Source organism: Mytilus trossulus, chromosome 10 (assembly GCF_036588685.1).
Source record: "Mytilus trossulus isolate FHL-02 chromosome 10, PNRI_Mtr1.1.1.hap1, whole genome shotgun sequence".
NCBI classification, from domain to species: domain Eukaryota; kingdom Metazoa; phylum Mollusca; class Bivalvia; order Mytilida; family Mytilidae; genus Mytilus; species Mytilus trossulus.
The window spans coordinates 47,451,160-47,467,098 of NC_086382.1; the positions used below are offsets into that span (position 1 = coordinate 47,451,160).

The 15,939-nt window shown below is 38.0% G+C and overlaps 1 protein-coding gene across 1 annotated transcript in view; it reads left to right on the forward strand.

Annotated features, from left to right (window-relative positions):
• Positions 1–15,939, forward strand: part of LOC134687958 (uncharacterized) — an 83,318-nt gene that overhangs the window by 22,676 nt on the left and 44,703 nt on the right. The gene's annotated exons all lie outside the window — the stretch shown is intronic.

Below are 15,939 nucleotides of genomic sequence, written 5' to 3' on the forward strand. Positions count from 1 at the left end.
AAATAAAAAACAATCATCATAAATACATGACGCGCAAAAGACTCATTAGTGACGCTCGAATCAAAATAGTGGTTGAAATGCCAAAATAAAGGACAAAGTTGAAGATCATTGAGAACCAAACATTCCTAACAGTTTTGACAAATACAGGTAAGACAGTTTATTCCTGGTGTAGAAAAACCTCAGTTTTTTTCAAAAATTCAAAGCGGTGTTACTTTATAAGATTATATTACTGATAAGCCAAGTCAACACAAGTGCCAATTACTGGGATGGTGATACCTTTGGGGAAATAAATCTCTACCAGCAGTGGCATCGACTCAGTGGTTGCATTTTAAGTTTTAACTCATCATAGACACCAGTATTTTAATTTTATATTTACGCCAGACGCGCGTTTCGTCTACAATATATCAGTGAATGTCATGTGAAGGGAAAACAGGCGCATCGTTTGCGTAAGACTTCAAAAGGTGCTATGTTCAATTTTGTCGAAAGGAACTAAAACAATTTAATGAAAAACTCAACTGTCAGACAAGGACGCGAAAACCAAACAAAAAAAAACATATCAGAGTCAGTAAAAACTAATTTTCAAATCTTGTCACATAAAGTCATAATTTCCCCACCCGAATAACATGATAAATGAGTTTGTAAAATGTGTTATGTAAATACTGATACAAAGAATGCTGATTACTGGCTGATTTTCTTTTTCAAGGGTATGTCGAAAAGAAAACGACGAAGATAAAAGAACTTTAGTGCGAATGCCAGCTGGTATATAACCTAAAGTTCTGTATACACTTACAGACTTAATAGACAGTCTACTTTTTATTCTTTCAACAGTTTTTTCATATCAGAGGTTTTGTACTAGATAACCAAAATCAGCAAAGAGTACTGCATTGTAAAAAAGTATGATAGTAAAACTACATACAATCAGGTTAACTTTATCAATGACAATACAAGCGCCACAACCTTAAAGACGGTATAAGAACCCTCGTCCACGTGCGGGTGTTGTCTGATAAAAATAGATGTATACACATTGAAAAAAGTATTTTGTAAAATGTGTTATGTAAATACTGATAAAAAAAATGCTGATTACTGGCTGATTTTCTTTTTCAAGGGTATGTCGAAAAGAAAACGACGAAGATGAAAAAACTTTAGTGCGAATGCCAGCTGGTATTTAACCAAATTGGAATTGAAATTAAATAAACACTCTTTATTTTTTTCTGATATAATTTGTTAAAATAGAACTAGTTAAACACTATTTAAGTATCACCTGAGTTTGATCAATAATTATCGACTCGATAAGTTCTTATCTGCACATGCAGCTACTGTACCCGTACACAGCAAAACATGTGTTTTATCCTCATTGTTTTCAACACTTTAAATAACCAAGTTTATAAAGTTATGTGATTGACACCTTGAAATAGGTCCTCCACAACTCTTAACCGCAGCAAGATGGCAGATTATCAGCATGAGAGAGGCAGGAATGTCGCTGTGACAACTGTACGTATTGTCGGTCATCACTTTTCCACTATGAGTCGTTTTGAGAATAAAAATCAGGCAATAAACGATATAAAAGACTATCCGAGATCAAAAAGACCCCCTATGCCACCTGCTAGGGAAAATCAAGCATGATGAAGCTTTGTCAGAAAGAAACTCATTGCATACAATACAATCCTAAAAAGAGAGAGGTGGGCATACATGAGCCTTTTAACAATAATTGTTCGAGATTGAATCATCCCTTCTGGTTATTGTGCGATAAGACCATTTCAGGGACGTTTGCTTACGAACAGACACACAGTTATCCGTATCCAATGTAGTGCAGAGCTCGCCAAAATTGGAAATAAGCATCGTGGAGGAAGATCTATTGTTCAAATAGAATCCTGTTTATCTTCCTTGGTCCAATCATAGCCCGGATTTGAACCATATCAAGGATGTATGGGACACTATTGGGCGGAAAGTGCACAAAAGGACACCCCAGTCCAAACACGTGATGAAATAAACAATGCCCTTCATCAGAAATGGTTGCTGCTACCTATGCAAAAAATTAGTTGATTTATGGCAGAAATCATAAGACGTTAAGTGGCGGTTGACCGTTTAAATGGAGACTGCGCATAAAGTACTATTTCTTTGGCGTATAGAGATTAACGATGTGAACAATCATCTTAAGATTAATTTTGAAATGTCTGACATTGTAAAGTTCGACTTCAGAAAAAGTTGTAAAATGCAGTTTTTTGTACAAAAAAAAAACACCTCATTTTGGTTTTAGAATTGTGGTTAGATAAATAATTTTTTTTTTCAAACATTTTTTGTTCGTTAAAATGCCAATGTTTTCATAAACTATGTTTCAATATTATTTTACAAATATTTTATCATATTCCATCCAAAATAAAAGGCTGATTATTCAAGTTTTAAAAAATCAATATTTTGCAATACTTTTTTCCATGTGTATATATAAAGAAAGAAACATTAATTTGCTTTTTAAGTAAAATATATTTAATATATTAGTTTGTAATATTTTCACGATTAAAACTAATGACCTGAATAATCTATTCATGATCATTTAGTATTTTTTTTAAATTCGAAGATAACTTTACGCTATTTTTCGATTTCAAACACAGAGGCATTTTTTCAACAATTTACCTTTATAGAGATGGAACTGAGTTGTCCTTTTGATCATTAAATGTATCGAGCACTATTCAATGTCTCTATGTCTCTAGAATGACTTTGAAAGGCGCTAAAGACTCGTCGTAGAGATACTGGTACAACATTTTAACGTCCCCGAGGTTGCAACTCACGTGAAACGAAGTTATGTGAAGATTAGCAAATCCGCATTATTCATCTCCGTAATCGATTTTGAGAAACTCATGGAAGAAACAAAAATAGGCTATATGCGCAAACAGTTTGTAACCGACTTCATCTAGGCAGCCTAAGAGTTCGTCGTTCGTTGAAGTGACCTATACTTACGCAGAATCGAAGGATGTCGCGAGTTAAATGGAGAGGGTACGGATTCGATGACATAGACTAACATGGAGACTTATCCTTTTTACTGCTGAATCCAAATTCAACTGGACATTTATCGATGGCAGAGACATGGTCTGCCGCAGATGCGTGCGTACAGGAAACAAATTGGCTTTAGGGTGGCGAATTAATGGTATGGGATGGATAACCTACCAGGAACGCCCCGATCTGACAATTAGTGAAGGAAACCTAAATGTAAAAAGGTATAGGAACGAAATTCTGGCTCCACTAGTTCTCCCGTCTCTCCGAAGGCATCGTTAAACTACATTTTTAACAGAAAACCCCCGTTGTAAACACATTTTAATGAGTTTTGGAGAATAATCGCATTCGACTGTTGCCGTGGCCAGTATTGTCTTCAGATTATTGCCAACGGGACATCTTTGGGACGAACTTTGACGACTCACCAAAAAGAGCCCAAATCCATCGGAAACGGTCATCCAACTTGAATAACTCTTTTCAGGGAAAATAACAACAGAAAGGGTCACTGATAAAAAGGGACGATCAAGTGTAGTTTCTTCAGGTACTGGAACATGAATGAACACAATATCACCATCCTGAAAGCTCTGAGGGCCATTTCGGATGCTGTAATGAAATGTTGGTTCATTCAAAAGCACGTATGAAACGGATATAAAATGGATGCAAATAGAATATGATGCAGCAATAAAAGAACGTGAGAAAAAATAATGAACAAGCTGGACAAGTATGACCACAAATTCAAACATGCAGAACCATTGATTTGTTAACTTCACGAAAATAAAAAGGCAGCTCAGATCCAGGTGATGAATGTTTGGTAAGCAAAATAAGAAGAACAAGAAAGAGAAATTGAATAGATTCACGGAGTGAGATGTGTTGAGACAAACTAGAGTAGATATCGAAACCTTAAAAATTGAGGGTAATACGTTGCATCATACTCATACCTCTCGTAAATACCCCACACATGGCGTTTACTATGTGCACCACTCAATGTAATGTCACGTCACTTTGACATCTTTCTATGATTAATACATCTCTCACATAGTTAAGAAGTCCTTTATTTCTATTTTAAGAAAGGAAAAGTAATACAAAGCTTAAAGCCATTTGTTCCGGAAATGAACGAGCACTTACAAGACTTTAGAAGAATTTTGGATACACCACTGGATAGTTTCGATATAAAAATTGAGAAATTTTAGATTCATACTCACAAAAAAATGATATTTATATAGGTCATCATGATAAAATTGCAGAAGATTGCTCGTATAAAAAGGTGGTGGAAAAGATTTAGCAAACAAATCAGTAAATGTTCGTTAAGATTATGAAATCCGTCAAATTAGATTTTTTGTATTTAATCCTCACAATCATCTTTTTATAACTTACCCGTCAATACTGTCGTTTTTTTTAAGGTAGCCATGTTACTGCCTCTAATACACCAACACATATCATAATTTTACCTACAGACAATGTGTACCCGCAAGTCACTCCTCTCAATAGCACAGGCACGCCAATTAAATTGATGCACGTCGACATCTCTTGTTTAATAGAATGCAGCATATATTCATAGTAGTTACTCTGAATTATCAGAGAAAACCGCTGAATCATTGGTTACAAGTAGTAACCTTTACATTCTCATAACCTTTACAGTCTTGGAGAATCATCAAAAATATAGACCTTCTATAGATGTTAGTTTAAGCATAGTTATTTTGGAAACAATTTATTATGGGTTAAATTAATCATACCCCTTTCTTCTTTTATTGTGCGAGTGCTGCCTTGTAGCGCCATTAGCCTGCTCTTTTTTGGAAGCTAACACGTTGTCTTTTACGTGCAAGTGGTATGGCTCTCTTTTAACACGTGATCAGTCGCGTATCCTTCCGACAGACTATCGTTGTTCCAGAAGATAATACTCGCAAATGGTGTGAAGGAAGAGTCGAAAATTTGGTCCCTGAAATCGTCTCCCAGAAACGGAGATGGAACCACGAACCTTTGTGTTTGAAAATAGAGGTTGTGACTCCATGTCTTATTGTTTGAACCAAGAAATAAATGACTGAGAATACCTTTCCATTCCTCCAAGAGATCATTTACATCGCCCCAAGTATACGATTATAGATGCGATACGCGGTATTCAGAAGTTCGGGAACCCTGTTTTTCCTTATTGTTAAAATTCTGGAATTGGAAATCACGCGGAACTGACCCTGCTGTATAGTTAGTATGTCTGCATACAAGTTACACTTCACCTTATTATCTTTCATATTTCTTATAAGTTGCGGCCACATGTCATAAGTCGATCTCTGTTTGGTGGTGCTTTTGTTGGTTAAGAGATCATCTAAAGTACCAATCACGCAAGTGCGAATATATTTGGCTTTAACGTATTTGTTCATCTTCCCCATCATGGTATGATCTCAATGGTCGAGAAAAACTCGAGTTTCCTCAAATCTTACGGGATCGATAGAGTAGACATCAAAGCAGTGATTTATACATAGTACTTTGATCTCTTTGTTGTTGAATTCGGTAATCTTTTCCGTCCATAGTTTTATGAAAATGCTTGACTTGAATATGGTATGAAAAGCAACCTGGATCATAACAACTTATTGGTCTTGGGCGGCACTTAGTCATATTGGAAAGTAAAACATAAATGATGCGAAGAATACACGTGAATTCTTTATTCTGATGAAACAGAACTGTAATCCAAGTTTCACTCAAACGAACAACGATCAAGCATCGTTTCTCGAATTTACGTCGAAATATTTTATCCGTTTAACAAACTTTTCTATAGAGATACCTAGACCGATTTGTACTTTTGTGAAGATAAGGTTTGTTAAACGGCTGACTAGATGAAGTCGGTTATATAGTGCATAGTTAACAACCCATGTTCTTTAACTCACATAGTTGCGAGTCGTTGTATTCTTATGTTGAGCATCGACTGCTTATTTGCAATAGGCGAGTGACTTATTTCAAAAAGACGCTTAGTTAACAACCCTAATGGACCCATCTTACGCACGGCTGGATTATATATACACATGGAAAAAAGTATTGCAACACCTTGATTTTTTAAAACTTGAAAAATCAGCCTCTTTTTTTGGATGAAATATAATAAAATATGTGTATGATACTATTGAAACATAGTTTATGATAACATTGGCAACCACAATTTTAATAACAAAATGTAGTATTTTTTGTACAAAAAATGCATTTTTCAACTTTTACTGTAGTCGAACTTTACAATGTCAGGTATTTCAAAATTAATCTTAAGATGATTGTTCGCATCATGGTTAATCTTTATACGCCAAAGAATTAGTACTTTGTGCGCAGCCTCCAATCAAACGAATTACCGCATCTAAACGTCTTTTGATTCCTGCCATGAACCGGCTAATATGTTGTTAAGGTAGCAGCAACCATTTCTGATGAACGGCATTGTTTATTTCATCATGTGTTTAACCTGGTGTGTCCTTTTGTGCACTTTCCGCCCAATAGTGTCCCAAATATGCTCGATATGGTTCAAATCCGGGCTACGATCAGGCCAAGGAAGATGAACCGAATTCCATTTGAACAATGGATCTTCCTCCACGATGCTAGTTTCCAATTTTGGCGAGTTCTGCACTACATGAGATACGGATAACTGTGTGTCTGTTCGTAAGCAAACGTCCCTGAAATGGTCTCATCGCACAATAACCAGTAGAGATGATTCAATCTTGAACAATTATTGTTAAAAGGCTCCTGTATGCCCACCTCTCTCTTTTTAGGATTGTTTTGTATGCAATGGGTTTCTTCCTGACTAAGCTTCCTCATGCTTGATTTTCCTTAGCAGGTGGCATAGGGGGTCTTTTTGATCTCGGATAGTCTTTTATATCGTGTACTGCCTAATTTTTATTCTCTAAACGACTTATAGTGGAAAAGTGATGACCGACAATACGTGCAATTGCCACAGCGACATTCCTGCCTCTCTCATGCTGATAATCTGCCATCTTGCTGCTGTTATGATTTGTTGAGGACCTATTTCAAGGTGTCAATCACATAACTTTATAAACTTGGTTATTTAAAGTGTTGAAAACAATGAGGATGAAACACATGTTTTGATGTGTACGGGTACAGTAGCTGCATGTGCAGATAAGAACTTATCGAGTCGATAGTTATTGATCAAACTCAGGTGATATTTAAATAGTTCTATTTTGACAAATTATATCAGAAAAAAATAAAGAGTGTTTTTTTAATTTCAATTCCAATTTGGTTATATACCAGCTGGCATTCGCACTAAAGTTCTTTTATCTTCGTCGTTTTCTTTTCGACATACCCTTGAAAAAGAAAACCAGCCAGTAATCAGCATTCTTTTTATCAGTATTTACATAACAGATTTTACAAACTCTTTTATCATGTTATTCGGATGGGGAAATTATGACTTTATATGACAAGAAATTGAAAATTAGTCTTTGCTGACTATGATATGTTTTTTTTTTGGTTTTCGCGTTCTTGTCTGACAAAATTGAACATAGCACCCTTTGAAGTCTTACGCAAACGATGCGCCTGTTTTCCCTCACAGGACATTTACTGATATATTGTAGACGAAATGCGCGTCTGGCATAAATATAAAATTTATATACTGGTATCTATGATGAGTTAAAACTTAAAATGCAACCACTGAGTCGATGCCACTGCTGGTAGAGATTTATTTCCCCTGAGGTACCACCAGCCCAGTAGTCAGCACTTGTGTTGACTTGGCTTATCATTGATATTATCGTATAAATTAACACCACTTTGAATTTTTGAAAAAACTCAGGTTTTTCTACACCAGGAATAGACTGCCTTACCTGTATTTGGCAAAACTACTAGGAATGTTATGTTCTCAATGATCTACAACTTCATCCTTTATTTTGGCCTTTTAATCATTATTTTGATTGGAACGTCTGTGTAGATGAAACGCGCGTCTGGTATTTATGATGAGCTTTTTTGTGTTATGCCGCTGCTGGCTGATCCCCCTAATTTTTTGACATTTTTTTCAAATTTTGAGGTCTAGTTTCAGATTTTTGAACATAGTACCCTTTGATACCTAGCACAAAAGAAGCGTCTGTTTCTCCTCTACAAGACCTACTAGTATATCGTCATATCCCGTGACACCCCTCATTATTTTTCTCTAGAAGTCCTAGAATAGGCCGACCCCCCTAATTTACTAACATTTTTTTCAAATTTTGAGCTCTAGTTTCAGATTTTTGAACATAGCGCCCTTCGATACCCAGTGCAAAAGAAGCGCCTGTTTCTCCTCTACAAGACCTATATAGTCATACCCCGTGACACCCCTCATTATTTTTCTCTAGAAGTCCTAGAATAGGCCGACCCCCCTAATTTTTTGACCTTTTTTTCGAATTTTGAGCTCTAGTTTCAGATTTTTGAACATAGCGCCCTTCGATACCTAGCGCAAAAGAAGCGCCTGTTTCTCCTCTACAAGACCTATATAGTCATTCCCCGTGACACCCCTCATTATTTTTCTCTAGAAGCCCTGGAATAGGCCGACCCCCCTAATTTTTTGACATTTTTTTCGAATTTTGAGCTCTAGTTTCAGATTTTTGAACATAGCGCCCTTCGATATCTAGTGCAAAAAGAGCGCCTGTTTCTCCTCTACAAGACCTATATAGTCATTCCCCGTGACACCCCTCATTATTTTTCTCTAGAACTCCTGGAATAGGCCGACCCTACCCACATTTTTTGGACATTTTTTTCGAATTTTGAGCTCTAGTTTCAGATTTTTGAACATAGCGCCCTTCGATACCCAGTGCAAAAGAAGCGCCTGTTTCTCCTCTACAAGACCTATATAGTCATACCCCGTGACACCCCTCATTATTTTTCTCTAGAAGTCCTAGAATAGGCCGACCCCCCTAATTTTTTTACCTTTTTTTCGAATTTTGAGCTCTAGTTTCAGATTTTTGAACATAGCGCCCTTCGATACCTAGCGCAAAAGAAGCGCCTGTTTCTCCTCTACAAGACCTATATAGTCATTCCCCGTGACACCCCTCATTATTTTTCTCTAGAAGCCCTGGAATAGGCCGACCCCCCTAATTTTTTTACATTTTTTTCGAATTTTGAGCTCTAGTTTCAGATTTTTGAACATAGCGCCCTTCGATATCTAGTGCAAAAAGAGCGCCTGTTTCTCCTCTACAAGACCTATATAGTCATTCCCCGTGACACCCCTCATTATTTTTCTCTAGAACTCCTGGAATAGGCCGACCCTACCCACATTTTTTGGACATTTTTTTCGAATTTTGAGCTCTAGTTTCAGATTTTTGAACATAGCGCCCTTCGATACCCAGTGCAAAAGAAGCGCCTGTTTCTCCTCTACAAGACCTATATAGTCATACCCCGTGACACCCCTCATTATTTTTCTCTAGAAGTCCTAGAATAGGCCGACCCCCCTAATTTTTTGACCTTTTTTTCGAATTTTGAGCTCTAGTTTCAGATTTTTGAACATAGCGCCCTTCGATACCTAGCGCAAAAGAAGCGCCTGTTTCTCCTCTACAAGACCTATATAGTCATTCCCCGTGACACCCCTCATTATTTTTCTCTAGAAGCCCTGGAATAGGCCGACCCCCCTAATTTTTTTACATTTTTTTCGAATTTTGAGCTCTAGTTTCAGATTTTTGAACATAGCGCCCTTCGATATCTAGTGCAAAAAGAGCGCCTGTTTCTCCTTTACAAGACCTATATAGTCATTCCCCGTGACACCCCTCATTATTTTTCTCTAGAACTCCTGGAATAGGCCGACCCTACCCACATTTTTTGGACATTTTTTTCGAATTTTGAGCTCTAGTTTCAGATTTTTGAACATAGCGCCCTTCGATACCCAGTGCAAAAGAAGCGCCTGTTTCTCCTCTACAAGACCTATATAGTCATACCCCGTGACACCCCTCATTATTTTTCTCTAGAAGTCCTAGAATAGGCCGACCCCCCTAATTTTTTGACCTTTTTTTCGAATTTTGAGCTCTAGTTTCAGATTTTTGAACATAGCGCCCTTCGATACCTAGCGCAAAAGAAGCGCCTGTTTCTCCTCTACAAGACCTATATAGTCATTCCCCGTGACACCCCTCATTATTTTTCTCTAGAAGCCCTGGAATAGGCCGACCCCCCTAATTTTTTGACATTTTTTTCGAATTTTGAGCTCTAGTTTCAGATTTTTGAACATAGCCCCCTTCGATATCTAGTGCAAAAAGAGCGCCTGTTTCTCCTCTACAAGACCTATATAGTCATTCCCCGTGACACCCCTCATTATTTTTCTCTAGAACTCCTGGAATAGGCCGACCCTACCCACATTTTTTGGACATTTTTTTCGAATTTTGAGCTCTAGTTTCAGATTTTTGAACATAGCGCCCTTCGATACCCAGTGCAAAAGAAGCGCCTGTTTCTCCTCTACAAGACCTATATAGTCATACCGCGTGACACCCCTCATTATTTTTCTCTAGAAGTCCTAGAATAGGCCGACCCCCCTAATTTTTTGACCTTTTTTTCGAATTTTGAGCTCTAGTTTCAGATTTTTGAACATAGCGCCCTTCGATACCTAGCGCAAAAGAAGCGCCTGTTTCTCCTCTACAAGACCTATATAGTCATTCCCCGTGACACCCCTCATTATTTTTCTCTAGAAGCCCTGGAATAGGCCGACCCCCCTAATTTTTTTACATTTTTTTCGAATTTTGAGCTCTAGTTTCATATTTTTGAACATAGCGCCCTTCGATATCTAGTGCAAAAAGAGCGCCTGTTTCTCCTCTACAAGACCTTTATAGTCATTCCCCGTGACACCCCTCATTATTTTTCTCTAGAACTCCTGGAATAGGCCGACCCTACCCACATTTTTTGGACATTTTTTTCGAATTTTGAGCTCTAGTTTCAGATTTTTGAACACAGCGCCCTTCGATACCCAGTGCAAAAGAAGCGCCTGTTTCTCCTCTACAAGACCTATATAGTCATACCCCGTGACACCCCTCATTATTTTTCTCTAGAAGTCCTAGAATAGGCCGACCCCCCTAATTTTTTGACCTTTTTTTCGAATTTTGAGCTCTAATTTCAGATTTTTGAACATAGCGCCCTTCGATACCTAGCGCAAAAGAAGCGCCTGTTTCTCCTCTACAAGACCTATATAGTCATTCCCCGTGACACCCCTCATTATTTTTCTCTAGAAGCCCTGGAATAGGCCGACCCCCCTAATTTTTTTACATTTTTTTCGAATTTTGAGCTCTAGTTTCAGATTTTTGAACATAGCGCCCTTCGATATCTAGTGCAAAAAGAGCGCCTGTTTCTCCTCTACAAGACCTATATAGTCATTCCCCGTGACACCCCTCATTATTTTTCTCTAGAACTCCTGGAATAAGCCGACCCTACCCACATTTTTTGGACATTTTTTTCGAATTTTGAGCTCTAGTTTCAGATTTTTGAACATAGCGCCCTTCGATACCCAGTGCAAAAGAAGCGCCTGTTTCTCCTCTACAAGACCTATATAGTCATACCCCGTGACACCCCTCATTATTTTTCTCTAGAAGTCATAGAATAGGCCGACCCCCCTAATTTTTTTACATTTTTTTCTAATTTTGAGCTCTAGTTTCAGATTTTTGAACATAGCGCCCTTCGATACCTAGCGCAAAAGAAGCGCCTGTTTCTCCTCTACAAGACCTATATAGTCATTCCCCGTGACACCCCTCATTATTTTTCTCTAGAAGCCCTGGAATAGGCCGACCCCCCTAATTTTTTGACATTTTTTTCGAATTTTGAGCTCTAGTTTCAGATTTTTGAACATAGCGCCCTTCGATATCTAGTGCAAAAAGAGTGCCTGTTTCTCCTCAACAAGACCTATATAGTCATTCCCCGTGACACCCCTCATTATTTTTCTCTAGAACTCCTGGAATAGGCCGACCCTACCCACATTTTTTGGACATTTTTTTCGAATTTTGAGCTCTAGTTTCAGATTTTTGAACATAGCGCCCTTCGATACCCAGTGCAAAAGAAGCGCCTGTTTCTCCTCTACAAGACCTATATAGTCATACCCCGTGACACCCCTCATTATTTTTCTCTAGAAGTCCTAGAATAGGCCGACCCCCCTAATTTTTTGACCTTTTTTTCGAATTTTGAGCTCTAGTTTCAGATTTTTGAACATAGCGCCCTTCGATACCTAGCGCAAAAGAAGCGCCTGTTTCTCCTCTACAAGACCTATATAGTCATTCCCCGTGACACCCCTCATTATCTTTCTCTAGAAGCCCTGGAATAGGCCGACCCCCCTAATTTTTTTACATTTTTTTCGAATTTTGAGCTCTAGTTTCATATTTTTGAACATAGCGCCCTTCGATATCTAGTGCAAAAAGAGCGCCTGTTTCTCCTCTACAAGACCTTTATAGTCATTCCCCGTGACACCCCTCATTATTTTTCTCTAGAACTCCTGGAATAGGCCGACCCTACCCACATTTTTTGGACATTTTTTTCGAATTTTGAGCTCTAGTTTCAGATTTTTGAACACAGCGCCCTTCGATACCCAGTGCAAAAGAAGCGCCTGTTTCTCCTCTACAAGACCTATATAGTCATACCCCGTGACACCCCTCATTATTTTTCTCTAGAAGTCCTAGAATAGGCCGACCCCCCTAATTTTTTGACCTTTTTTTCGAATTTTGAGCTCTAGTTTCAGATTTTTGAACATAGCGCCCTTCGATACCTAGCGCAAAAGAAGCGCCTGTTTCTCCTCTACAAGACCTATATAGTCATTCCCCGTGACACCCCTCATTATTTTTCTCTAGAAGCCCTGGAATAGGCCGACCCCCCTAATTTTTTTACATTTTTTTCGAATTTTGAGCTCTAGTTTCAGATTTTTGAACATAGCGCCCTTCGATATCTAGTGCAAAAAGAGCGCCTGTTTCTCCTCTACAAGACCTATATAGTCATTCCCCGTGACACCCCTCATTATTTTTCTCTAGAACTCCTGGAATAAGCCGACCCTACCCACATTTTTTGGACATTTTTTTCGAATTTTGAGCTCTAGTTTCAGATTTTTGAACATAGCGCCCTTCGATACCCAGTGCAAAAGAAGCGCCTGTTTCTCCTCTACAAGACCTATATAGTCATACCCCGTGACACCCCTCATTATTTTTCTCTAGAAGTCATAGAATAGGCCGACCCCCCTAATTTTTTTACATTTTTTTCGAATTTTGAGCTCTAGTTTCAGATTTTTGAACATAGCGCCCTTCGATACCTAGCGCAAAAGAAGCGCCTGTTTCTCCTCTACAAGACCTATATAGTCATTCCCCGTGACACCCCTCATTATTTTTCTCTAGAAGCCCTGGAATAGGCCGACCCCCCTAATTTTTTGACATTTTTTTCGAATTTTGAGCTCTAGTTTCAGATTTTTGAACATAGCGCCCTTCGATATCTAGTGCAAAAAGAGCGCTTGTTTCTCCTCAACAAGACCTATATAGTCATTCCCCGTGACACCCCTCATTATTTTTCTCTAGAACTCCTGGAATAGGCCGACCCTACCCACATTTTTTGGACATTTTTTTCGAATTTTGAGCTCTAGTTTCAGATTTTTGAACACAGCGCCCTTCGATACCCAGTGCAAAAGAAGCGCCTGTTTCTCCTCTACAAGACCTATATAGTCATACCCCGTGACACCCCTCATTATTTTTCTCTAGAAGTCCTAGAATAGGCCGACCCCCCTAATTTTTTGACCTTTTTTTCGAATTTTGAGCTCTAGTTTCAGATTTTTGAACATAGCGCCCTTCGATACCTAGCGCAAAAGAAGCGCCTGTTTCTCCTCTAAAAGACCTATATAGTCATTCCCCGTGACACCCCTCATTATTTTTCTCTAGAAGCCCTGGAATAGGCCGACCCCCCTAATTTTTTTACATTTTTTTCGAATTTTGAGCTCTAGTTTCAGATTTTTGAACATAGCGCCCTTCGATATCTAGTGCAAAAAGAGCGCCTGTTTCTCCTCTACAAGACCTATATAGTCATTCCCCGTGACACCCCTCATTATTTTTCTCTAGAACTCCTGGAATAAGCCGACCCTACCCACATTTTTTGGACATTTTTTTCGAATTTTGAGCTCTAGTTTCAGATTTTTGAACATAGCGCCCTTCGATACCCAGTGCAAAAGAAGCGCCTGTTTCTCCTCTACAAGACCTATATAGTCATACCCCGTGACACCCCTCATTATTTTTCTCTAGAAGTCATAGAATAGGCCGACCCCCCTAATTTTTTTACATTTTTTTCGAATTTTGAGCTCTAGTTTCAGATTTTTGAACATAGCGCCCTTCGATACCTAGCGCAAAAGAAGCGCCTGTTTCTCCTCTACAAGACCTATATAGTCATTCCCCGTGACACCCCTCATTATTTTTCTCTAGAAGCCCTGGAATAGGCCGACCCCCCTAATTTTTTGACATTTTTTTCGAATTTTGAGCTCTAGTTTCAGATTTTTGAACATAGCGCCCTTCGATATCTAGTGCAAAAAGAGCGCTTGTTTCTCCTCAACAAGACCTATATAGTCATTCCCCGTGACACCCCTCATTATTTTTCTCTAGAACTCCTGGAATAGGCCGACCCTACCCACATTTTTTGGACATTTTTTTCGAATTTTGAGCTCTAGTTTCAGATTTTTGAACACAGCGCCCTTCGATACCCAGTGCAAAAGAAGCGCCTGTTTCTCCTCTACAAGACCTATATAGTCATACCCCGTGACACCCCTCATTATTTTTCTCTAGAAGTCCTAGAATAGGCCGACCCCCCTAATTTTTTGACCTTTTTTTCGAATTTTGAGCTCTAGTTTCAGATTTTTGAACATAGCGCCCTTCGATACCTAGCGCAAAAGAAGCGCCTGTTTCTCCTCTAAAAGACCTATATAGTCATTCCCCGTGACACCCCTCATTATTTTTCTCTAGAAGCCCTGGAATAGGCCGACCCCCCTAATTTTTTGACATTTTTTTCAAATTTTGAGCTCTAGATTAAACAGTGACATAAAAGGTGCTATATTTTACAGAGTAGGACTACTTTTAAATTGAAGAGGGTGCATAGGTGGCCCTACACCTACAAATAATCCGTTGATAGATGCATAGTTATTGTGGTACTGAATATTAGCCTAAAAAGTTATGCGACTTGTGAAATCAATAGATTGGATAAAAAACATTTCAAAATTGAGTTAAAATTGCTATATTTTAACTGATTTTCTGCCTTTCTGAATATTTTTTTATTTAACGGCCGTTGTTGTCTTATTCTGTGTTTTGGTTTCTCGATATATCGCCTTATTGTTCGCTGGCTTATTGTTCGCTAGCTTTTGTTCGCTAGCTTCTGCCTGGTATCTTAGGTCCTAGTGTGAAATAAAGCCAATGGGTCTTTTTAAACACATCTTAATTCATACATGTATTCGTTTTCTCACGGATTTGTTCATGCAATATTGAAATTATGTTTACTCAATGCGTAATTACTAAAGTTTATATTTGCTACTTTTCTTCTTAATTTCATATAAATTATTTTTTATTTTTTTTCGTCGAAAATTAAGTGGTGTTGAAATAGGGGATGGACAGTCACACAGATACCTATTATCACATTTAACAAAAGAAATGTTGTATAATGTCATCAATCTGTATTACACGTAGACAGGATGTTCTCTAGAAAACTATACGTTATACACACCCGAGAATACACGCACTGTCGTAGTAATGGAAAATTACTGTATGTTATAGTTACCTGTAATCAGCTTTGCAACACCATGTCATAACAGTTCAAAAAGATTTTCTTCAAATAAAAATGGAATATTTTCATTAAAATTTAAAACTTTAAAAAGTAGACTTTGACAAAATTATGAAATAGAAAGAATTGAACAATTTAAAATCGTATTTTAACAAAGATTTAGATATAATTTTACAACGATCCTTAAAAAATAACCAAACAAACGTTGAATCAAACTATATGAAACTACGCAGTTTTATATCAAAATACTGACACACA